Source organism: Trachypithecus francoisi, unplaced genomic scaffold (assembly GCF_009764315.1).
Source record: "Trachypithecus francoisi isolate TF-2019V2 unplaced genomic scaffold, Tfra_2.0 Lachesis_group8, whole genome shotgun sequence".
NCBI classification, from domain to species: domain Eukaryota; kingdom Metazoa; phylum Chordata; class Mammalia; order Primates; family Cercopithecidae; genus Trachypithecus; species Trachypithecus francoisi.
In genome coordinates this window covers 10,334,397-10,360,003 of record NW_022681473.1, presented here as the reverse complement: position 1 = coordinate 10,360,003, position 25,607 = coordinate 10,334,397, and the positions used below count along the sequence as shown (strand labels likewise).

At 49.2% G+C, this 25,607-nt stretch overlaps 1 protein-coding gene and 1 non-coding gene across 17 annotated transcripts in view; one reads left to right on the top strand and one right to left on the bottom strand.

Moving 5' to 3' along the window:
• MARK2 (microtubule affinity regulating kinase 2) overlaps nucleotides 1-25,607 on the top strand; it is a 75,646-nt gene that overhangs the window by 33,017 nt on the left and 17,022 nt on the right. Inside the window, exon 1 of one of the 16 annotated variants that reach the window (XM_033206800.1) lies at nucleotides 19,053-19,500. The exons of 12 other annotated variants lie outside the window; for them this stretch is intronic. The gene's annotated coding sequence lies outside the window, so the exon portion shown is untranslated. Of the gene's footprint in view, nucleotides 1-19,052; nucleotides 19,501-19,532; nucleotides 19,723-20,511; nucleotides 20,828-25,607 lie in introns of those variants that run through there. 3 more of the 16 variants (XM_033206802.1, XM_033206801.1, XM_033206810.1) reach the window with 3 other exon arrangements.
• LOC117081806 lies at nucleotides 13,146-13,249 on the bottom strand. The gene has a single exon (XR_004436291.1). It is a non-coding gene; the product is annotated as a U6 spliceosomal RNA (small nuclear RNA).

Genomic DNA, 25,607 nt, shown 5'->3' with positions numbered 1-25,607 from the left:
GACTGGTGAAGAAGGCACCAGCTGTGTGGGGTGGTGGAAATAAGGACCTGTTAAACTGGTCTGCTTGTGCTTGCCTCCCTGCTCCCCCCTCACCCCACCCACCCCTACTCTGGGCAGGGAGGCTGAAACTGCTGCTTGCTAGGCTTTGCCAACTCAGTTATTCTTCATGGATTACCTGCTCGTGGCAGGCAGGCAGGCAGGCAGCTCCCCACCTGGAAGCCTGCAGACTCACGGAGCTTCTGAGGGAATCATGCTGCAGGTGGGGGCAGGTGCTAGGAACTAGGTGTGCCATTTACCCTAACAGGGGCTGTGCCTACTCTGGGCTGCTCAAAGTAAGGCTGCAGAGCCCTGGGGCCTGTTGGAAATAGACTGTGCCTTTCCCTGTGCCTTGTGGCCACATTTATGGTATGTGGAGTGTCTGGGAGGGGCCAGGAGCTTGTAAATTGTGAGTAAATGAAGTCTAGGGAGGGAGATGATCCTTCTTGAGGGCACCCTGAGTTCAGGGTTGTCATGTTTCTGGGGTGTGCTGCTGCTTACTACCTTGATTTCTGGAGTTGTCTACCTAGGTTGCTTTTAATTTTTTCAGCCTTAGGCGGAAGAGATTTTCCAACCTGTTGTTTAGTCATGTTAGGTGAGGTTTACTTCCGGAGCCAGACTTTTAGGCAGGTTGTCTTGACGTAAGTCAAGGTCAGGAAGCGATCTTCAGGACATGCAGATGATGCCCACTTCCTGCTGTGGTCTTGAAGAGGTCTGGAAGGCTTGTGAGCACAGAGGCACTGAGGACTGTCGCATCCACACAGGAAGACACTCAGGGCTCGTCTCCGGTGCCTCATTTTATAAGCATGAAAACAAAGGTCCCAAGAGGGTGAATGACTTGCCCAAGGTGACATAAATTGTTTGTACAGAGTTGGGTCTAGAATGGATCTTAGGCCTTGGCACTGTGCCCCCATTGCCATCACTTAAGAGGGGCAGGCTGGGAAAGGACAAGTGGAAGGGTAACAGGCCCCAATTCTGCACACCGGAGAGGAGCTCTGAAATCCTGCCAGAGACTGTGTTCATAGAGGTGCCAGAGGCCCTAGGGAATGATTATTTATTGTATATTTTGTATTTTGGTGGAGACAGGGTCTTATAATATTGCCCAGGCTGGTGTCAAATCCTAGGCTCCAGCGATCTTCCCACCTGGGTTCCCAGAGTGTTGGGATTACAGACATGAGCCATGGCGCCTGGCTGGGAATGATTTAAAAGTGGGCACCAGCGTTCTAGCCCTGACCCGGGCTAAAAGGGGTCACATGGAGCAGAGCTGTGCAAAGAGCTTTTGGGTGAGGAGTCACGCTGAGAAAAGCAAGAAGACTCTGACCCCAAGACTTCCCATGGTGAGTTAGGAAAGCATTTCTGGAGAGCCTGTTAGGTGCCAGGCGCTGTGCCTGTGCACTGAAGACACAAAGTGGTCTAGTCTTGGAAATTCCCTGATGCTGCTCTCAGTCTGTGTAATAGTGAACAGGACAGCCAACAGGAGTTGTGAAGGAGTCAGGCCGTCCAGCAAGCAGTGAAGTGCTAGTGCAGGAAGCCTGAGCTGGGAAATGTCCGGAGAGAACCTGTGAAGTGATGCATGGATCAGGAAAGCTTCCTGGTGGAAGCAATGTCTGAGCTGAGGCTCACCACGAAGAGGAATGGGAGTGACTGCTAGAGGGAAAGTGTTCCAGGCAGTGGAAAACTGTGGCCAAGACCTGGAGGTCTGAGACACCATTCTACATTTGAAGACAGGTGGCTGGAACCCCGAATGAGACTCTGGGAAGGGAAGAGAGTTAGCCTGGAGCTGCAGGCAGGGAAGGGGAGACAGCCAGCTCATAATACAGTTGTGGGCAAAAATCCAGAAACCACGTGGATCTAATCTGGATATCAATTTTACATGTATATGTGTATATGCCTACACACACATAGATAAAATCAGTTATGTTTGTGTGTGTATATGCGTATTTGTGTGTGTGTACGTGTGTGCATACAGAAAGTTGGTTTTTTAAGGCTTTAAATACGAAGCCGTCAGTTCCTTTTCTCAGTGCTGTGTGGCTGTGGAGATGAGTGTTGGTGCGCCCCCCACCGCCACGTGCCTGTTCTAGAGGAAGAGGGAGTGCTTTTACGGTATGCAGGTGTGGGTGAAGAGTAGGCTGCCCAGGATTTCAGTCCTTGGCTTTTGCTCTGCAGCAAGGACTGGCTGAGGGCACTGGGAGGCTTCTTCAGGCCCAGGAGTCAGGCCCACTTTCCCTTTTCTCTTGAGGGAATGACTCAGAGAACACTCCTGCCACCGGAGGTTGTGCAGGCTTTTCAGAGACAGCCAGTGGAGGCTGATGGTAGCAGTTGGTGAGAAAGAGGAAGTACGTAGTGGCCATTCCTCTGGTCACTCCTGACAAATATTTCTGTCACTAAACAGCACCTCTCTGTGGCAGCCTTGGGCTCTGTTCTGGAAAGGGAGGAGCTTTCCTCTCCCTGTGGGAGGGCCCGTCATCTGTGGCTTCTGCTTTGCCCTTGGCCACAGACTAGATTGCACAACACAGCCAATGAGAGTCCCTCTTCCCTCACAAGTGCTTGGAGTGGCAGGCCTTAACTTATAGGATTGTAGAAGTGACCGTGTTCCACACTACAGGGTCCAGGTCACAGCCGGCGAAGCATATGAAAATTGACCTAAGGTTAGAATGTGATTGTCCTACTGGGAAAGGTTTACTGGGACAGCATTTCACTTCTGACTCCATAGGCTGTCCTCTCCTGCCAGGGAGTGAGTTTTGTTTCCATGCTTGTCCAGTCTTTACTGCTTTCCCTCCTGCCTTTTCCCAGAGGCCACAAACCTGCCCACCTCCTGTTATGTTTTAGTTCTGATAGGAGTACCATTCAGAGTTCTTGGCAGGGGACCAACCCACTTCTACCCCGGTTGGTTTCCCCTCCTTTTCCCAGCTTGTTTGATGTGCACATTCTCCAAAATTCTTATGCAGCCGGTTGGCTCTGTAGTGGCTAGAGATTGGAGCTCCTGCAACAGGAACCCCACCGCTTCCCTCCCTGGTTTTAGGGGCAGGGCTTGAAAATAGAGAATAGTAATCTCCCTTCCTCCTCCTCCTCCTCTCCCCAACTTCTCCCTGCCCCCACCCCCACCCTGCCAGGCAAACTGGAGTGACCAGCTCAGAGCGGGACTCAGTCCACCTCCCTGCTCTGCCTGTCAGCAGTGATCTGGAGGAGATTCCTGGGCGCGTGAGTATGTAAACTCTGGAGCACGTTACTGTCCCGGGCTGGCAGTCTGTGGCAGGTGTGTGCACTCATTCTGCTGTTACCAGCTCTGTTCAAGGCCACCCTGTTCTCTAATAGCTTGGGAAATGGAAAGCACTTCTAAATACCCCTGCTCTTCAGAAGAGCTGGCTGGGTGGTTTGGCGAGTTTCTTCTTAGAATCGCTTAGAGTACAATACCCCCTTTTCCCCGAAAGCCAGGTTCTTTAGTTCCTAAACTGCGTTCTCTTGTCGCTGACTTACTACCTTCAGTTTTCTTAGGTTGGGTGCATCTTCCCTGGCCTCAACAAGACTGTGGATGGAAGGTCAAGAGAGTGGTAGCCGCTCCTTTGCGAGAAAGGGGATGTTGGAGCGGGAGCACAGGCTGCCAGCAGTTGTTTCATGTTGCCCCTTTGGCTGGCTAGGAAAGGGGTACCGCTTTAGCCTTCTGCCAACCTCCACAGCCAGCTGTGGGAAAACCCAAATGGAAACATCCTCTCGCTGCTAAGACTTGAGAGCCTGAGGCAGAGACCAGCCAGTAGCAGCCCGACCCTGCTGAATGGGGAGGATTGTTTATTTTATTTTATTTTTTTCTGAGACGGAGTCTTGTTCTATTGCCCACTCTGGAGTGCAGTGGCACAATCTCGGCTTACTGCAACCTCCACACCCCAGATTCAGGCGATTCTCCTGCCTCAGCCTCCCAAGTAGCTGAGACTACAGGCATGCGCCAGCACGCCCAGCTAATTTTTGTATTTTTGGTAGAGACGGAGCTTCACCATGTTGGCCAGGCTGGTCTTGAACTACCAAACTCAGGTATCTGCCTGCCTCGGCCTCCCAAGGGACTGGGATTACAGGTGTGAGCTACTGTGCCCAACCTGAGGATTGGTTATTTAGGGGCTGTGACAGATGGTTTTGCAGAGGAGCGGTGGAAAGCCTGTAACTTCACAGAGCCAGGGGTCAGCTTTTGCGCCACAGCCATATAGTTTCTATGGCCTGTACTGCCTGAGGCCAGGGTCTCAGGTGCTGACCACCTTTCCCTCTTCCTTCCTGTGTCTTGTGGCCAGCGACTATCATTGTCAGGTTGACCCTCTGGTTAGAGAGGATGACTTTGGCCTGGTGTCCAGACTCCCTGCTACCTGATCCCCTCTGCCCTGGAACTGCACCTAAGAGGAATTACTTTCCTCCCAATTCCAACATAAGTGGTCACAGAAAGTTCTGTTTTGGCATTTGGATTTCTGATGCGGAGTTTAGGCATCTGAGAATTGAATGCTTGCTTTATACAAATATACCCTTAAGACATCTCCTCTTTTTTAAGCCCTACATGCTTTGCTTAAGTATTAATTGAACTTGGGGCTTTTTAGGGACCTTATGTTGCCTACCTCCCTAGTTTCCCCTCCACTCCACCCCGCAAAAAACCCAAAGAACATTGGAAAAATTGAGCAGTGCCTCAAGGTCGCTTGACCATAAGTGGTATTTGGCATAGTTAGCTGGTTTGGTGTTTGGTGAGAGATTTCTGCTTTATATTTGAGCAAAAAATTTATTGGCGGGAGGCCTCTATGCTGTGTTGCCAGTGCTTGCCCGTGTGCCCCCTCCCCTCCCTTGACAGGTTGTTTTAATCCCCTTGTCTGTAAACAAGTGCAGCAGAACGTGTCGGCCTAGCTCACATGACCTTGGTTATCTCTTCATGGGGTAACCAGCATCAGCGTTAGATACCACGGTCACTTGACATGGTAGAGCTGTCAGGGTAGAGTGGAGATACCAGCAGGAATCCTGGTCTGTGAAGAAAGGTAAATGGGAGTGTGTGTGAGGCCTTAGGACCAGGTGGGAAAAGTCTGCTCCCATGGGGTAGGGCTTTCAGCTGTGAGAAGAGGACAATTTCATTCTTTCTACTTTTTTAAGAGACTCTTACTGTGTTACCCAGGCTGGAGTGCAGTGGTGTAATCAAGGCTCACTGCAGCCTCAACTTCTTTAGCTCAAGCAGTCCTCCTGCCTCAGCCTCCTGAGTAGCTGGGACCACAGGTGCATGCCACCACGCCCAGCTAATTTTCTTTTTTTTTTTTTGAGATGGAGTCTCACTCTGTCGCCCAGGCTTGAGTGCAGTGGTGTGATCTCGGCTCACTGCAACCTCAGCCTCCCAGGTTCAAGCAATTCTCCTGCCTCAGCCTCTTGAGTATCTGGGATTACAGGTGCGTGCCACCACGCCCAGCTAATTGTTGTATTTTTAATAGAGATGGGGTTACACATGTTGTTCAGGCTGGTCTCAAATTCCTGACCTCGTGATCCGCCCGCCTCAGCCTCCCAAAGTGCTGGGATTACAGGTGTGAGCCATCACGCCCAGCTAATTTTTCTTTGTTGAGATGGGGGGGGGGTCTCATTATGTGGCCTAGGCTGGTCTCGAACTCCTTGCCTCAAATGATCTGCCTACCTCTGTCTCCCAAAGTGCTGGGATTACAGGCATGAGCCACTGTGGCCAACTTTCATTCCTTCTTTATTACCCTAAAATTTCTAGTTCTGGCATCTTGTTTTTCTTTCTCAGACCCTGTCTGCAGGGGCCCAGGACATGCAGCTGTTTCAGGAAACTGCCCCTGAGATGGGGCAGACGTATGCTAGTTCATGGGCTACAAAACTCAACACCAAAAATCCCATCTTCCTAAACGGCGATCCTGTTATGTTGTGTGAAGGACAGTGGCGATAGGGGCCTGGCTGCCAGAGAGGCTGCTGGATTCTATGGCAGACACACCCAGGAGCTGGAAGTGTGGCTAAGCTTTCACCAGCACCATCACTTCCCTCCCTATATACATGCACACAGGTTTCCCTTGTCTCACAGCTGAAGAGGCAGCGCCCAGCTTCAGTAAGCACTGTGTATGAGAATGGACTTACTCTGGTCACACTGCACACACGCATGTGTGTGTGAGAGAAACACTGATCACATTTCCCATAATGACTTGATTTGCAAAGTTTCCAGGTCCATACATCTAGGGTGGGATGTGTGTGTTTTCATCAGGGGAGAGGAGAGTGGCCTTTTGTGGAAGGGATAAAATGGTTGAGCTGCTGGAGCCTTTTCTAGCTCCATTTATGCAGCAGCCTTTCTGCCTGGGTGCAGACTTGAACCCAAGTCCAAGTTCAAGCCATGTGCATAGATGACCAGAACTTAGCCTTCAGCTGCAGGACTCTCCTGGAGAAAACATCGATCTCCTTTTGGAGATGCAGGGAATTCGTGATGAGCTTTGAGTAAAGAAGTTCAAGCTGTATCTTCTAGCAGCCTACAGAATAAGTTGGAAAAGGATATGAAATTATAGAAATAACCAGCATGTCGCCAGGCATTGTTCTCAGTGCTTTAGATGGTGTGGATATTTGGTAATTTCTGATTCTTTACCTTCTGTTTTCTTTTATTTATTTATTTATTTTTATTTATTTATTTCTTCGAGACAGAGTGTCGCTCTCTCGCCCAGACTGGAGTACAGTGGCGTGATCTCAGCTTACTGCAAGCTCCGCCTCCCGGGTTCACGCCATTCTGTGCCTCAGCCTCCAGAGTAGCTGGGACTACAGGAGCCCGCCACCACACCCGGCTAATTTTTTGTATTTTTAGTAGAGACGGGGGTTCACCGTGTTAGCCAGGATGGTCTCGATCTCCTGACCTTGTGATCTGCCCGCCTCAGCCTCCCAAAGTGCTGGGATTACAGGCATGAGCACCGCGCCTGGCCTCTTTAACTTCTGTTTTCAAGAATTGGTAAGGACCCCTCTGTGGCTGTGGGGTTCTTCGTCCTTGGTAGTTAGCATGAACTATGTAGAGCAACAGAATGGGTAGCCGCGGCCTGTGACCACCAAGCTAAATTCTACTGATGAGAGGTGTCCTGGGTGGGTTTCTTCTTTGGGTCTTCATTTATGCCACCATACCTATTTCCAGTTAGAGCTGCCTTTTAGGATTTGTTGGGTAGGAGCTGTATTCCTCTTGGAGCCATCGTTTCTTCCCTGCCGTCTCTGAGTGAATTCAGAGGTGGAGAGCTACAGACTTGGCTGCTTGCCTCCTTCAAAACACCCAGCATTCCCTTGTCCATAGTCTGTGTAGCAGCACATCTAGCAATGCCCAAGAGTGGCCCCCTTCCTCCCAGCGCCACCTGTTAATAGGTGGTTCTGGTCCCTGAGGGCTTCCACCAGTGCATGAGCTAATCTCACCAAAGAGTGCCATTCCCAGGTTCATACCACAGAGGTTACAAATGCCTTGGGCCTTCTCTTAGAAACCAGTTCAATCAGACTCTTTTTTTTTTTTTGAGACGGAGTCTTGCTCTGTCAACCAACCAGGCTGGAGTGCAGTGGCGTGATCTCGACTCACTGCAGCCTCGACCTCCCCAGGCTCAAGTGACCGTTCCACCTGGGCCTCCTGAGTAGCTGGGACTTCAGGTGGCCGCCACCACGCCCGGCTGATTTTTGTATTTTTAGTAGAGATGGAGTTTCACCATGTTGGTCAGGCTGGTCTCGAATGCCTGACTTCAAGTGATCCGCCCGCCTCAGCCTCCCAAAGTGCTGGGATTATACGCGTGAGCCGCCGCACCCAGCCCAGACTCTTTTCATAGGATGTTGAAAGGATGAATTCAGTATAAAAAGTGCCTTTTGGCCGGGTGCAGTGGCTCACGCCTATCACTTGAGAGGAGCTTGGGCAACGTGGCAAAACCCCATCTCTACAAAAGTACAAAAATTAATCAGGTGTGGTGGTGGGCATCTGTAGTCCCAGCTACTCAGAAGGCTGAGGTGGGAGGATCACCTGAGCCTGGGGAGGTCGAGGCTGCAGTGAGCCAAGATCGTGCCACTGCACTCTGGCCTGTCTCAAAAAAAAAAGTACTTTTTAATAAGGCACATGTGATGGAAAATGACTGTCATCTGGTTTGCCATACTTTGCTCCTAAGTAGAAAGTACAAACAGCAAGGGCCCCCTTGGAGCAAAATTGTCATTGCCACTAGCGAATAAGCAGCAGTGGTTGGCTTTGAGGGGCACCTTCAGCCTAAAGCCATAAGCTGACATATACTCAATCTCACTGAGAAGCTCGGGCTTTCTACTCTTCACCTAACTGCTGACAAATGAATCCTCCATTGATCTGGCAAGCTGGCCAGGATACCTGCCTAGGCCATGGCCACTTAGTAACAGGATCCAGCCTTCAGCACAGGGTTGAGACTGCAGCAGCAGTGGCAGGCCGAGTAAGGCAGGTATGAAGCATGGCCCCCGCGTCAGTTGCCTAGGAGGGAAGACAGTTGTAAAGAGCATTTTTTGCCCCTGATATGTCAGGGTACTGTTGCAGGTTGTCTTGTCTCCTCTGGCTGGAAGTTGTTCTACCTGGTCTTCCTTAATTAGCTCTTCTCTTGTGTAAGGCAGCACCCATTTAAAATTTTTCCTCTAGCCTCATTGCTCATCTCCATCTGTGTTTATAACTCCTCAGACCCTCTCTCCCACCCAGCCTTAAGCTCTACCCCAAATGCTTTGAAGCTCTCTTGTTCAAGTTTTCTTCTTTTTTTTTTTGTTTTTGAGACGGAGTCTGGGTCTGTTGCCCAGGCTGGAGTATAGTGACTCGATCTTGGCTCACTGCAAGCTCCGCCTCCCGGGTTCATGCCATTCTCCTGCCTCAGCCTCCCCAGTAGCTGGGGCTACAGGTGCCCACCACCACGCCCGGCTAATTTTTTGTATTTTTAGTAGAGATGGGGTTTCACCGTGTTAGCAAGGATGGTCTCGATCTCTTGACCTCGTGATCCGCCCGCCTCAGCCTCCCAAAGTGCTGGAATTACAGGAGTGAGCCACCGCGCCCAGCTCAAGTCTTCTTGATTCAAGCCCTCACCCAGAGCTTGAAGGCTAGGGAGCCCCAGTGTCTGCTGCACATGGTGCTTGGAGAGCAAAGATCTGTTCCCAGGTCCTGAGTTGGAACTCTGAATTCATTTCCTGTTCTGGGCTATGGTTTAACTCTTAAGTACGATTCACGTACCACTTGAAATACTATGCTGGGACCTTATGGGCTGTCCTGAGAACACAGCTACCATTTGTAACATGTTTCTATGGAAAAAGAGTTCCTTCTCAGAACAGAACTTTTGGTAACTTGGGGATTTCTTGACTAATATGCTGCAACAGATTTGCATTTGCCTGTGGAAGTGTCTCTTTATTTTGTATTCAGCTGGGTGCGGTGACTCACGCCTGTAATCCCAGCACTTTGGGAGGCCGAGGCAGTCAGATCACTTGAGGACAGGAGTTTGAGACCAGCCTGGCCAACATGGTAAAACCCCATCTCTACTAAAAATACAAAAAAAAAAAAAAAAAAAATCTGGTCCTGGTGGTGCGCACCTGTACTCCCAGCTACTCAGGAGGCTGAGGCAGGAGAATCACTTGAACCCGGGAGGTAGAGGTTGCAGTGAACTGAGATGACACACCACTCCACTCCAGCCTGGGCGATAGAGTGAGACTCTGTCTCAAAAAAAAAAAATTTTTTTTAAATCATATTTTGTGGTCATGGCACTATCTATTGTACAAGTAAGTTGTCCTCCTATATACCAGATGGCAAAAAAGAAACACCCTCCTCTTCCTACCCAGAAAAGTTGCTAGAGAGCTACCCTTGTCTTCTGTGATTGCCTTGAGGGCTAGGTTTGTCTGGGTTCTCCATGTCAGCTGATTTGATCCATAGTCTGGTAGCACCTGAAACAGGATGGCCCTCATTCCACAACTTAGGTGCCCTCTCCTGCTTGGGTTTTTAGTGATCTGCTGCAGGAGAAAGATAGCACCTTTCTCTATCAGCAGGAGCAGCCCTGTAAGGGCTTGCTTCTAGAAAGATCAGCCAGTTGGATTTTTAGTGGTCACTTAAGTGGAGTAGCCACTTTGCAGCCGGGCCCAACAGGGAGACAGTTCTGAGGTGAGGGTGGCAGTGACAGCCTTGGGGTGGTTTCTGATGCGCTGTGACCTGTGGCCATGGTGACTTCTGGGGCAACAAACTTTGTCCCAGTGTTTTTTTTCTGACATTTCCTCCTTCTAATTCAACTCCCTCTTTGAAACTGGTGGAGTAGGAAGGCAGTATTTCTTCACTTCCAGAGAAAGATGCAGCAGGAAGAGGCACATGTCTTGTTCTGCACTTTCCAGCAGCAATGCTGGGACTGGGGGGGTCTAGAAGGCCTGTTTCCCAGCTCCAGACTGGATCTTATCCTCAGCATACAAGCAAGTTTTAAGGAAACCACATTGGAAAGGGCAGAAACAAAGGATTAAATCTGTACCCAGGTAGAAAGACTGTTGCATAAATGCTGAGAGAGTTTTTTTTTTGTTTTGTTTTAAGATCTCATGCTTCTTTTTTACTTTGTGTTGGCAAAAACCCCAGGAGAAGATGGGAGATTCTGGGAGGAGATGATTATGCTGGGTGAGTCAACTGAGCTCCCCAGCTGCCGTTTTTAGTTCCTTTGCTTTTTTGTAACAGGAGGCAGTTTGGGGAGGGGTTGGGGGCAGGGTGGGAATACTGATTCGTGCAGCAGGACAGGAGGCAGGTGTGTATGGGTGAAATTATTTTGACACCCTACAGTTAACAGGGCCTTAGAGTCAGTACATTGGTTCACGTAAGAAATATTAAAGCAGAACTCTTAGTGTGGCAAACAATAAATAAATGTCTCCTAGATTCTTATACAAGTCACTGTCTGTCCCCAATTGGTAGCTCTTAGAATGGTTCGAGTTGCATTCATTGTCACAGCAAGACACAATGGTTTTGATAGCAAAGCGGTAGAGAAACTAAATGTAGAGAGGCAGAGAGAACTGTCTTAAGTGTGGGAGTATCTGATGGTTGTCTTGGGCAGCAGGAAGTTTGAAGGAGAGGGTTTTCCCTCTGATGAAAGAAAGGCTAGGGCTTGATTTAGGGGAGCAAGTGGGATGGGCCCTGCTGGTCCCTGGTTGTGCCTATATTCTGAGTCTGTCTCCAGCTCACCTTGGTGATCACTCACTTTTCATCCATCACTGGAATAGGGGATCTCGTGGCTCACTACCCTCATGGGTATTTTTTGCAGAGCACACTGATGTGGGCTTTCAGTTATCACTTGGTCCCAGAGACTGTCATGAAGACACCCCAACATGTTTTCTTATTTATTCATTTGTACACATTTATTCATTCAGTACTATATTGAATACTGTGCTGGGCATTGTTCTGGGCCATGAATAAGACAGACCTGGCCTGGTGCAGTGGCTCATGCCTGTAATTCCAGCACTTTGGGAGGCCAAGGTGGGCAGATCACCTGAGGTCAGGAGTTCAAGACCAGTCTGGCCAACATGGCAAAACCCCGTCTCTACTTAAAAACACACACACACACACGTGGTGGTGGGCACCTGTAATCCCAGCTACTTGGGAGGCTGAGGCAGGAGAATCACTCGAACTCCTGAGGCAGAGGCTCCAGTGAGCCAAGATCACACCACTGCACTCTAACCTGGATGGGCAGAGAAGAAACTATCTCAAAAAAAAAAAGACCAAGGTCCCTCCTTTTGTAATGTAGTCTAGCAGGAAGGACAGATAGTAACCAACCAACTTCAAGGGCAACAAATGCCTTGAACAAGGGGAAACGGGGCTGGTAGCAAGAAGTTGTGATCTTCCTTCCGTTACCCTTATCTCTTGGGGTCGAGAGTAGGCAACTTTAAAGATGAAAAAGTTGTGCCTCTCTTGTTCCCTACGTATTATAACATGGGCCAAGTAGGTGTGGGCATTGTTGGGCACTGAGGGTATATGAGGGTGAAGGAGACACTGGCTCTGATCTGTCAGAGCATGAGGGGGTTAAGGTATGGGGACACAAACAAGAAATCAATGGGGCTGGGTGTGGTGGCTCACGCCTATAATCCCAGCACTTTGGGAGGCTGAGGCAGGAAGATTGCTTGAGCCTAGGAGTTTGAGGCCAGCCTGGGCAAGATGGCAAGATGCTATCTCTACAAAAGAAATAAATGAAAAACTTGCCGGGTATAGTGGCACACACCTGTAGTCCCAACTATTTGAGAGGCTGAAGCAGTAGAATTCCTTGAGCCAAGGAGTTTGAGGATGCAGTAAGCTGTGATTGTGCCATTGCAGTCCAGCCTGGGCGAGAGAGCAAGACTTCATCTCTTACAAAAGAAGAAGAAATGAAGGGTACAGATAGAGTGCTGAGAGTCCAGAGAAGTGAGTGACCACTCCCAGCTAAGACAGTGTCTGGATTTGAGATAAACAAGGGATAAGAGGACTTACCTGGATCACAGGAAGACGTGTAGGATAGATAACCACTTTCCTTTTAGTATGTGTAGATCTGGGTAACTCTTTGTACCACAATTCTGACCTATTCTTTTTTCTTATTATTTTTATTTATTCAAAAAAAAATTTTTTTTTTGAGACAGAATCTGCCTCTGTGGCCCAGGCTGGAGTGCAGTGTGGTGCGATCTCGGCTCACTGCAACCTCTGCCTCCCAGGTTCAAGTGATTCTCGTGCCTCAGCCTCCCTAGTAGCTGGGATTATAGGTGCGTGCCACCATACCCTGCTAATTTTTGCATTTTTAGTAGAGATGGGGTTTCACCACATTGGCCAGGCTGGTCTCGAACTCCTGACCTTGGGTGATCTGCTTACCTTGGCCTCCCAAAGTGCTGGGATTACAGGCATAAGCCACCATGCCCAGCCTGAAATAATAAAATTTTTAATCTTTTAAAAAATATGGGCCGGGCTCAGTAGCTCACACCTGTAATCCCAGTACTTTGGGAGGCCGAGCTGGGTGGATCACCTGAGGAAAATTAGCCAGGCATGATGGTGCATACCTGTAATCCCAGTTACTTGGGAGGCTGAGGCAGGAGAATCACTTGAACCCGGGAGGCGGAGATTGCGGTGAGCCAAGATCGCGCCATTGTACTCTAGCCTGGGCAACAAGTGCGAAACTCTTGTCTCAAAAAAAAAAAAGGAATGCTTCACAGATTTGTGTGTCATCCTTGCACAGGGGCCATGCTAATCTTTTCTGTATTGTTCCAATGTTTTGTGTATGTGCACGTGCAGCGCGGTGGAGCTGGGTTATCACAGGTCTAACTCCGGAACGGCACCCTTCACTATTATCCCCAGTGTACAGCAGTGGAGCTAGGAAGAGAGCCCCAGTGTCTAGAGAGCCCAGAAAATATGCCAAGAACATACATACTAGGCAAAGAAAACGAGCTTAAGAGGAAGCCCAGCCACCTCAGCTGCACTGGTTAGGATCTGCTACCTCCCCACAGTCCTCTGTAAAGTGAGCCAAACCTCTGTGCTGCAGGCTGCCTTCTGCCTACCCCCACCACCCCCATCCCCCAGAGCCCTGGGCTACTGGCAGGCTGGCTCTCCTGTGATATGGAGGAACTTGTTGGTCTCCATGGTTACGGTAACCCACTGGTATGGGAGGAACCGCATAAAGTGCGAGGCTGGCAGTGTGAGCTTCCCCCAGCCCTTGGCACCATGTGGTACTGGTATATCAGTTGTTTTGTGGACCTTTTCTGGGAGGAGGGAGTTAAGGAACTGATGAAGAAGGGAAGAACCCTGGCAGGACCACTGTCACCATCCTCTGGGCCACACAGAGGGCAGAGGCATGGGCACTTTGTCATTCACCTACTCCTCCTGCAGGATGGTTTTATGTTAGGAAAGAGGGTCTTCTTTGCCTGATGGCCCAGCCGTGGCAAGAATTTGACTTTTCCTTGTTATAGAAGGAATACCAGGATGACAGGAATCAACTTAGCTATACTGGTACTTACAGTCAAGTTTCTAGGTATTGTAGCTCTTCCCAGAGCCTAGAGAACCCTTGGAGATGGGAAACAATGGTTCCTACCCCAAAGTGAAGCTAGATAATAATAGAATACATCATCAAGACATTCCCGAACACAGGTTCTATGCTAAACACTGATACGGATTTTCTTTTTTCTTTTTCTTTTTTCTTTTGAGACAGGGTCTTACTCTGTCACCCAGGCTGGAGTGCCGCAGTGTGATCATGGCTCACTGCAGCCTCAGCCTACCTCCCTGGGCTCAGGTGATCCTTCCACATCAGCCTCCCAAGTAGCTGGAATTACAGGCACATGTCACCACACCCCGGCTAATTTTTGTGTTTTTTTGTAGAGCTGGTGTTTCGCCATGTTGGCCTCGAACTCCTAGGCTCAAGGGATCTGCTTGCCTTGGCCTCCCAAAGTCCTGGAATCACGGGCGTGAGCTACCATGCCCGGCCAGATTTTCTCATTTAATCTTCCCTCTAATTCTGTGAAATGGGTCCAGCTAGTATCTTTATGTCCCAAATGAAGAACAGATTTGGAGAAGTTATGTCACTTTGCTCATGTTCAGTCAACTGGTAAGCAGCAGAGGTGGGCAGAGCGACTCTAGTAAGTTTTCTGTATAGTTTACCTCTTCTAAGATTCTGGAAGGCAGGAGCCAGATCTCACTGAGCTTTGCAACTGGAGCCAGGGCTCCAGAATACTGTTGAACAAAAGTTTGCTAGGGTAACAGTAGTTGGGGATTTAGAGACCAGACCCCAGCAAGCAGATTCTCAGGGATGAAAGTGGTCCTGGAAGCCTCTAAAGCCCTGGTTGCTCAGTAGAATCTACTTTCAAGAGGAGCCCAGCATTTCAAGTGGCTCTGAAGACAAGAGATTTGGAGAGTGCTCTTTGCATTGTGGCTTCCAGGCCTGAAGGAGAGTGAGCTGGAGGTGGCTCTCTGTTCTCACCTCTTTTGCCATGTCAGGTTTTTCCCAGGCAAGTTTGAGGCCTGGCCTGCCTCATGGGCCAGGCTGCAGTGCTGATCTCCCTGCCTTGTGTTGAGGATTGTAGCTCAGAGAGCTAAAGGGCAGTAAACCACCTTGGTTTTGGCTTTGTACTTAAGTTGCAGGCTTTCTGGTTATCCTTTGTGAGGGAGGCTCCTACCCTGGCTGGGAAGAGGGAGCAGCCCCTGCCTCCCATCTACAGTGGGATAGTAAAGGAATGTGGCTGTTTCTCAAGTGGAGCAGTCACAGTTAATTTTGGGGGTGGGAGCATCCAGGCTCTCCACTGGTGAGTGCCTGCCAGTTTTACAAGCTCTCCAGCACTGAATGCTCCTCTGGTTTATTGACTCTTGGCAGTTGATAACCATAGTTGCTCAGAATCAAAGGATGCAAAGACGGTTTCTGGATACAGTGAGGGAGGAAGGGTTAAAAAACAAGGGACTCCATCTCCCAGTTACCAAATGTCCCATATGGCCATGCGCAATGGCTCACTCCTGTGATGCCAGCGCTTTAGGAGGCCAAGGTGAGAAGATTGCTTGAGCCCAAGGAGTTCAAGACCAGCCTGGGCAACATGGTGATATCCTGTCTGTACAAAATATACAAAAATTAGCGGGGTTGGTGGCACATGCCTGTAGTCCCAGGTGCTCAAGAGGAAGATCACTTGAGCCCAGGAGACGAAGACTGCAGTGAGCCAAGATCATACCACTGCACTCCAGCCTAGGCAACAGAATAAGACCCTGTCTAAAAATAAATTAATAAATAGGGACTTGCCACAGGCACATGACTTTTTTTAAGAGACAGTCTTATGCTGGGAGTGGTAGCTCATGTCTATAATCCCCACACTTTGGGAGGCCAAGATGGGCAGATCACTTGAATTGTTGAGTTCAGTACCAGCCTGGACAAGCTGGCAAAACCCTATCTCTACAAAAAATACAAAAATTAGCCGGGCATATTGCTGTGGCCCTATAGTTGCAGCTACTCGGGAGGCTGAGGTGGGAGGATGAATTGAGCCCAGGAGGCAGAGGTTATAGTGAGCCAAGATCATGCTGCTGCACTCTAGCCCGGGCGATAGAGTCATACCTTGTCTCAAAAAAAAAAAAAAAAGAGAGACTGGGCTTAGTGGCTCATGTCTGTAATCCCAGCACTTTGGGAGGCTGAGGTGGGTGGATTACTTGAGGCCAGGAGTTCAAGACTAGCCCGGCCAAGGTGGTGAAACCTCGTCTTACTAAAAATACAAAAGTTATCTGGATGTGGTGGCATGCACTTGTAATCCCCAGCTACTTGGGAGGCTGAGGCAGAAGAATCACTTGAACCCAGGAGGCGGATGTTGCAGTGAGCCAAGATCACGCCACTGCACTCCAGCCTGGGTGACAAAGCGAGACTCCATCGCAAAAAAAAAAAAAAAAAAAAAAAAAAGCCAGGTGCGGTGACTCAGACCTGTAATCCCAGCACTTTGGGAGGCCAAGGTGGGCGGTTCACAGGGCCAGGAGATTGAGACCATCCTGGCCAACATGGTGAAACCTACATCTCTACTAAAAATATTAAAAAATTAGCTGAGTGTGGTGGCAGGCTCCTGTAATCCCAGCTACTCGGAAGGCTGAGGCAGGAGAGTCGCTTGAACCCGGAAAGTGGAGGTTGCAGTGAGCCGAGATCACGCCACTGCACTCCAGCCTGGGCAACAGAGTGAGACTCCATCTCAAAAAAAAATAATAAGAGTCACAAGAGTCATTCTTATTCTGTCACCCAAGCTGGAGTGCAGTGGCACGATCATAGCTCACTGTTACCTCCACCTCCTGGACTGAAACAGTCACCCTGCTTTAGCCTCCCGAGCAGCTGAGACTACAGGCCCATGGCACCATGGCTGGCTAATTTTTGAATTTGGAGAGAGAGGGTCTCACTGTGTTGCCCAGGCTTGTCTCGAATTCCCAGGTGCGAGTCATCCTCCCACCATGGCCTCCCAAAGTGCTGGGATTAAGGCACGAGCAACAGTGCTCAGCCCCATGTGGCTTTTTTTTTTTTTTTTGAGACAGAGTCTCACTCTGTCGCCCAGGCTAGAGTGCAGTGGCGCAATCTGTGCTCACTGCAGCCTCCGCCTCCCAGGTGCAAGCAATTCTCATGCCTCAGCCTCTGAGTAGCTGGGATTACAGGAGCATGCCACCATACTCGGCAAATTTTTATATTTTTAGTGGAGATGGGGTTTTGCCATGTTGCCCAGGCTGGTCTCGAACTCCTGACCTCAAGTGATCCACCCTCCTCGGCCTCTCAGTGTGCTGGGATTACAGGCGTGAGCCACCGTGCCTGGCCCCCATGTGACTTTTTATCTAAATCCTACCCTATCTCTTCCCAGCCTTTCTGTTTGAGGTCAGTGCTTTGTATTTCCTCCGTTTGTAAAACCCCTTACTGTCTCCCACAAACAGGATTGAGGAAACAGTCCTTCTGTCACATTGCAAAGCCCTAGAAAAATGAAGGGACTGGAAAAATGAAGCTGTTTGATCCTGCTCTGGTTCTCAGTCTACCAGTGAGTGAAGGGGCCGGAGGGCCCAGGCAAGCTCGATCCCAGGATCCAGTGGGCCCACTGAAGTCAGGGCCCACTTTTCAAGGGCTGGAAAAAGGAAAGGGTTGCTGTGGGACCACTGGGAGAGGCCTTTAAACAGCCCTCCACCATTGGCCTGAACCAAACATTGTCATTCCCATTGTCCCGAGTGCCTTTCCTGAGCCTTCATACCTTCTGCCTCCTAGCTTATGGAGGAGGAGCCAGAGGCTTATCTTTTGGGGGAAATGAGAGCACCTGGGCATCAAAGAAGGGCTGATGAGAACTGGTAAGGGGGACTGACTGTCAGGAACAGCAGAGTGCTGAAATGGTGACAAAGCTCTGGGCTCTGGCCCCAGCTCTGTACTGAGAAGCTGTGAGGTTTTGGGCTAGTCTCATAACCTCTGAATGCCAATTTCTCAATGGAAAACGGGGAGACTACCTACCCTGTAGGTCTGTGTTTGGAGAAAACAAAGTGGACATACAGTAGTATCAGAAATGTGAATCTGTTGGCCAGGGCTTATGTGTAAGGCAAACATTTCTTGGCCATTCCTGAGTAGCATCGTCTTGCAGGGATATATGCTTAAGTGCTGTGAGAGCACAGAGGAAGCTTTGCCCTTCCCTAGAGGGTTAATGGTTACCAACATGAGAAGGTCACAGAGTTCCTTAATGAGAAAGAGCCTAGCCTAGAATCAGGGATGAATGAGAAATCGTTCTGAGAACCAGAGGCAAGGCTGCAACCAGCACATAGACAGGGGTCGTTGGTCTGGAAGGGGAGTCTTCTCCAGATGAGAGACAGCCAGCTTGCCCCGTGCTCACCATGTGCCCGGATAGTGGGGGCTTAGCAGGAGGAAAGTGTGAGGAATCCCAGGCCTTTGGAATTCCTTGAGAAAGCAGTGTTGTTTTGAAGGTAAGGCAAAACTGGAGACTGGAGACTTGGGTGAGTGAGAACCTAGGGATGGATGAATTTTCAGAAGCAGGCCTGGAAGGCACTTAGAAGAGACGTTTGGATTGTTTCTAGCTTTTGGGCAAAATCTAGGATGAAACAGGATTTTTTCATTGATAGAATGCTCTATCAGTGATAAAGGCTCTTAATCTAGAAAACAGACCTACCTCTAGGAGGCTTTACATAGAGTCCCCGAACTCCCTGAAATTATGCCCAAAATATTTTGTGTCTAAGTGGAATGTGCATGGTTCTAAGGTTAAGCACTGCTTTTTTAGGAAGTAGGAGGTCCATCCGCCACTGTCAGCTTGCTGGTTTCTGCTTACCCTCCTCCCTACTTCGTTCTTGAGGGGGTAGTTTGCTGGTCTTTGGCAGGGCCGCCACTCTGGGTCAGCACATCTGAGTCACACATATTCCTCCCCAGCCCTATTGGAGGCTTTGTTAAAGTCATCTGCCCCTACCCAGGTCCCACCTGCTACAGGTGAGCTAGGGTTTTATGACAGCCGTGGCTGCAGTGAGTCTCCTCACCCTCTCACCAGCTGTTACCCAGCAAAGCACCTTGGGGAGGGTGGGGCTGCCCACTTCCGGGGAGGTAGGGAGGGGGAGGGGAGAAGGAAGTTGATCTAAACCCGCCTCTTTCTCTCTCTGTCTCCTTTCCTGCCCTATTCCCTCCTGCCTCTTCCCTCCCACCTTGCTTCTGGTGTACTGTCCTGGAATTGCACGCACTTCCTTACTACCAGGCTTCTGGCCCTTGAGAAGCCAGCGGGGCTTTGTCCCTGTTGCTCTCCTTGCCAAACTCAGTCTCTCTCTGCTAGTGGTGGTTTCGGTTGCGACACCGTCCAGGTTCCCAGGCAGGAACCGCTCGGCCTGGCTGCTTAGCTACTTTTCACTGAGGAGGTGGTGGAAGGTGTCGCCTGCTCCGGCTGAGTAAGGGTGGCTGGCTGAGCCTGCAGCCCCCGCCCTGGGCCTGGCTCTTCCCGGCCTCTGTACTTTGCCCTCGCTGCCTGACAGGTTCTGCTGTGGGCTCTGCTGAATGGAAGTCGCTGGTAGTCCTTTTCCCTTTCTCCAGTCTGGTATGTTGTCCCCCTTTTTACTCTAGGATTGCCTCCTCCTCTTTCTTCCTTCTCACCTCAAACATAGGATCTTTAGAGAGTTGCTAAGTGGCGCCCTGCCTGAGTCCAGCATAGTAATATTCATGGGAAGGCTGTCCAGATGTGGAAGTGGCATTGACTAGGAAAGGAAGAGGGGCACATACCAGAAGAGTCTCCCCTGAGAACAAGCGGCTTGACAAGTGGGTGAGGAGGGACTGGTGGGAGGCAGAGTCCCGAGGCCTCAGAGAGGATGTTCTCGTGCTACAGTGAGGGGGAGCCTAGGATCTAGGGCTGTCACCCAGGGCCGGTGCCCAAGGGATACTCTTCTCTCCCCACTCTGTAGTACCCGGCTTACTCTGCTTCTGGCCAGGGAGTATCACCTCTCCTGGTTTGGCCCCTTCTCAGCCCTCGGGAAGCCAAAGGACACTTGAGGCCAGCCCTGAATGCAGAGTCCCAAAGCATGAGCTTCTCCACGGGACAACTGTTGGTAGGAGCCTCCAGCATTAGGGCAGGGGCCTTGCCTACCTGAGTCAGCGCCAGGCCTCTCGGGGTGGCGGCTGTCTTCCGGGCAAGCCTGACAACACACCTAGACCAAGTCTGAGGTCCCAGGCGGGAAGGGCCTGACAGGCCCAGTGGGTGCAAACCTGTCTTTTTATTTTCTCCTCCATGTCCTGCCTTCTCTTCCTCTCAGTAGCAGACCCCAAAGCTGATTCAGCCCTACTTCTGAATCAGGCCTGCTTAGTAACTGCTTGGTTTGCCTTTTGGTTCCAAATAACTGCCTTGCAGGGTGACCCCTTATTCTTCCTAAAGGCTACTTGAGAGCCATAGGGACTCCTCTCGACAGACCTCCTCCATCCTTCAGGGCCTGCCTGGAGTGTGATATAGGCCAGAGCTTTGGGAGTGCCTGGTGTGCCACATCTTACTATAAGCAGGGAGGAGGTGGTGGAGGGGAGAACGTGGTTTTTGCCAGGTCCTGTTGAGTTGGCCTAGTAGGGTAGCTAATCCTCAGCCTGCCATCCTGTTGGTGAGACCCAGGGCCAAGCTGAATGGTGCAGCCAGAACCCAAAAAGGGAAACTCTCTCTCCATATTAGCCACTGCATACTCTTACCACTTTATCCTTCAGGGAAGCAGCTAGGTGAGGAAGTTGCCTCACTTGGGGCCTTACCCCAAGAAGCATTTCTGTTGGAGACTTTCTCCTCTCTTTTCCCGTTCTCTTTTCTCTGCTTCCTCCCAGTGGCTTGCCTCCTTACCCTGGCTCACATCCCTGCTGTGGGAAACATATTACAGCATAGAAGAGGGAGTGCAGGGGTAAGTAAGGGAAGGATTGAGCACTTGGAGTCCTGTGAGTTGGATGGTTCAGTCCTGAAAAGTGGGTTGGTGACTTTGGAGCAAGGGATCAAAGAGCAAGCATCAGTGCTTATTGCTTCTCTGGCTCCTGAACAAGCAGAACCTCCTCACTTTCCCTGTCCTGGATACCCAATGTGGGACCAGCCCTTCACAGCGACCCCGTCTTGAGTTCCTAACTCCCCTTCTTCCCTCTTTTGAAGGCTAGAGGTGCTGGTGTCAGCTAGCAACAGGTTGAGGGAGTGTGGCAGTCCACCAGGTCCGGAGGAGAGCAGGCACTCAACCTGGCCCCTTTTGCGAAAAGGCCCCTAGCATCTCTTGTCAGCCTCCAGCTGGGCTGTAGCTGGCTTAGCGGGCTCAACTTTGATTTTGAAGGTTGTTTTGACAGTGAGACTTCTGGATTGGCAGACAGTAGTATTTGGGGACACAATGGTTGCTCTTACTGAACACTGGATAAGGTGTTTTACATGTGTTCTCTCATCTACTTTTGTAAAGTAGGGAACGTTTATGGCCGCTTTACAGATAAGGAAATTAAAGCTTGTAGGTGGGGGAGACAGGACTTGAACCTGGTTCTGTTGGACTGCAGAGTTCCTCAAGATCGCTGCCTGGCACAGATGTCTGGCAATATTGGCCACCGGTCGTTTTTTGAGTACTTCTCTTCCCTATTTGTAATAATCTCACCTCCTTCTTGACAATGTTGATGTTACAGTTGTTCTGTTTTGGGGTTTTGTGTGTGTGTGTGTGTGTGTGTGTGTTTCCTTTTTGTGAATGAGGGTCTCGCTATATTGCCTTTTTAAATATATTCTTTTTTTTTTCCTTTTTGTGAATGGCAGTCTTGAACTCTTGGGCTCAAGCTGTCCTCCTGCCTCTGCTTCCCTAAGTGCTGCCTGTAAAGGCATGAGCCACTGTGCTTGACTTGATGATGTTGATGATAATAATAAAGTTAGTATGTGCTGAGTAGGTGGCAGATTTAGGATTTGAAACCTGGCAGGTTATCTCCGACATCTACAGTCTTAACCAGAAAGGAGGAGAATGAATGGCAGAATCTTGCTTGTGGTTGTTAAGCTCCTTGAGGCCCAGTGTGCAGCAGGGCCAGGCAGGGAATGCTGACCTGTGCCACACAGACCGGCCCCTCGGTTCACCAAGAGGGATGGGCAGAGCAGAACTCAGGATGGGCATGGGATGCCCAGATTTGGTCTCAACTGGCAAAAGGCCCAAGTCCCCAGGTAGATGCTAAATCCCTGGTCTGGATTTTGAGAACTTAGAGACCGTCACTCTTCCTGCTGCCTTGGACTTACATCATCAGAGAAAAGGGGAGTGACAACAAACTTAGAAGGTGAACTAGAGATTGCCAAGGAAACTTTCCCACCCATCTTCCTCTCGTAGGAGTTGGGGCAGAAGGAAGGTTTTTCCTGTTCATTGCCCCTTAGGCAGACTGGGTAAAGTGGGAAGCAGTCTAGCAGCACGGAAAGGGAAGCTGGGGCTGAGAAAAAGGTAGCCTGAGGAGGCCAGGCTTTCAGTACCCTGCTGGATAGGGCTGGGGTACCCTTCAGGAGACTGGCCCAGTCAGGTGCCAGCAATGCCCTTCTCTCCAAGGGGTGTGAACCCTAGAGATCCTTTGGAAGGGAAAAAAGCAGATATTTAAAAATTCACTTGTCTAGCAAACACTGTTTGAGAACCAACCAGTCTTAGGTGAGCTACAGGGTGCATGGAGAACAGAGCACCAGAGAGCTCTGTGGGCTGGAATGAGCAGACAGTAAGGGCTGGGGGGCTTCATGGAGATGCAAAGGTTGGTGAGGAAGACAGAAAGAAGGAAGTTAAAAGGGCCTCTTCTGGGATGTGAGGAGCCTCCCCCTTCAAACATCTACCAAATATATGGGATCTTTCTCCTCCAAGGTTCAGCCCCATGTGTTTCTGGGATCTGGTCAAACAGCTCACCAAAAGACACCCTGCAGCTACTATGCAAAGGCCCTGCGTGGGCACAGTGAAGAAGGGGAAATGTCAGAATCAGGATACTGAATTTACTTGCTGCTGTCATTTCTGCCTGAAAAGCATCTGGCTGGGCTAGCAAGGTTCTTGCCTAGGAATGCTGGACAGTTCCTTGGGCAGTAGTAGCAAGTCATTCTTTTTCTCTGTGGTTTTTGAGTGCTTCACTTAGAGCCAACAGGGGCCATGAAAGGAAGAGCTTTGACTCACACTCCTCTGGTCACCCTGCTGCCCTCCAAACTGTTTCTTGAAGTTTCCAAGGCAGCTCTGGATGGTTCTGGAATGAGGCTGTGGCCTCATATGCTTTGTTGCAGTATGCTGGAGCGATCGTACCAGATGTTCTTTGTGAGTTGTAAACCAGAGCTCTAATCAGGAGTTAGACCAGACTCTGCATTTTTGTTTTGTTGGGTTTTTTTTGTTTGTTTTTTGTTTTTTTGTTTTGAGACAGGGTCTCACTCTGTCACCCAGGCTGGAGTACAATGGCATGATCATGGGTCACTGTAGCCTTGAACTCCTCCTGGGTTCAAGCGATCTTCCCGCCTCATCCTCCAGAGCAGCTGGGACTATAGGTGCGTGCCACCACACCCAGTTGATTTCTTTATTTATTTGTTTTTATTTTATTTTATTTTATTTATTTATTTTTTTTTGAAACAGAGTTTCACTCTTTTTGCCCAGGCTGGAGTGCAGTGGTGCAATCTCAGCTCACTGTAACCTCCTCCTCCCGGGTTCAAGCGATTCTCCTGCCTCAGCCTCCCTAGTAGCTGGGATTACAGGCGCCTACCACCACGCCCAGCTAATTTTTTGTATTTTTAGTAGAGACAGGGTTTTACTATGTTGGCCAGGCTGGTCTCGAACTCCTGACCTCAAGCAATCAACCTGCCTCAATCTCCCAAGATTTCTTAATTTTTTTTAGAGACAGAGTCTCCCTATGTTGCCCAGGCTGGTCTTGAGTTCCTGACCTCAAGTGATCCTCCTGCCTTAGCCTTCTAAAGTGCTGGGATTATAGGCATGAGCCACCTTGCCTGGCTCAGACTCTGAACAGTTTTAGTGAGAGGTAATTCACATACCATAAGTTTATCCATTTGAAATTTAAATTAGTGACTTTTATTAAATTCACAGTTGTGTATCCATCACCACAATCAATTTTAGAACATTTTCATTACCCCAAAAAGAAACCCCACACTCCTTAGTTGTCACCCTTAAATTTCCCCCATCCTTCTCAGTAACCACTAACCTACTTTCTGTCTCTATAGATTTGCATGTTCTGGGCATTTTATATAAATGGAATCATATAATATGTGGTTCTTTATGACCAGCTTTGTTTACTCAACATCATTTTCAAGTTTCTTCTGTGTTGTAGCGTATATTCTTTTTTACTGCCAACCACTACTCCCCAGTATGGAGATGCTACGTTTGTTTATCTGTTCATCCAGCTGATGGGCATTTGAATTGTTTCCACTTTTTGACTATTATGGATTATGGTGCTGTGAACCTTGGTTGCAGGTTTTTTGTGGATTTATGTTTTCATTTCTCTTTTGTATATACTGAGGAGCGGAATTGCTGGCTCACATAATCTGTGTTTAGCACTTTGAGGAATGTACACGTCTTCACGTAGATACATGTTTTTTGTCTAGACCATACCCTTTTTGTACAGGTTGAACATCTGTAATCCAGAAGCAAAAATGCTCCAAAATCTAAACTTTTTGAGTGCCAGCATGATGCCACAAGTGGCAACTTCTACACGCAACCCCACATGACAGGTTATAATCAAAATTCAGTCACTTTGTTTCATGAACAAAATTATTGTAAAATATGAAATTACCTTCAGGCCATGCATATAATGTATACGTGAAAAATAAACGTTTAGACTTGGGTCCCATCCCTGAGATACCTGATTATGTATATGCAAATATTCCAAAATTCAAAACGATCAAAAATCTGACACGTTTCTGTTCCTAAGCATTTTGGATAAAGGATATTCAACCTGTATTATGTTTATATGCCTGTTCAGTGCTGGTCATTGTAGCTTCTGCATCCTCATCCCCTCATTTGAGCCAGAAGGGCAGAGCAGGGCAGACTGCTGCCTTGCTCAGACCTAGTCATTCGGTTATTTCATTGTACAAGTACTCATTGAGCAGCAAACATAAGCCAGTCTCTCTTTAAGTGCTGGGATCTATCAGTGAATAAAGAATATATGCCTGCTTTCATGTGCTTCCATTCTTACTGGGAGAGACAGCAAATAAATGTAAAGTGATAAATAATAAAGGTTCGGTGGGACATTAGTAGTTCAGCGGCAGAAATTTCGTCTCCCATGCAGGAGACTCGGGTTTAACTTCAGGCCACGCAGTCCTTCCATGCAGGGAGGGCTACTACATTTCTGCCTAACAAGGTTATTATGGCCGGGCGCGGTGGCTCACACCTGTAATCCCAGCACTTTGGGAGGCCAAGGCGGGCGGATCACCTGAGGTCGAGAGTCTGAGACCAGCCTGAGAAACATGGAGAAACCCCGTCTCTACTAAAAATACAAAATTAGCCGGGCATGGTGGTGTGTGACTGTAATCCCAGCTACTCGGGATGCTGAGGTGGGAGAATTGCTTAAACCCAGGAGGCAGAGGTTGCGGCGAGCTGAGATTGCACCATTGCACTGCAGCCTGGGCAACAAGAGCAAAGCTCTGTCTCAAAATAATAAATAAATAAATAAATAATAAATAAATAAATAATAAAGGTTCATGTAAGTTTTGGGTGGCAATGAGGGCAT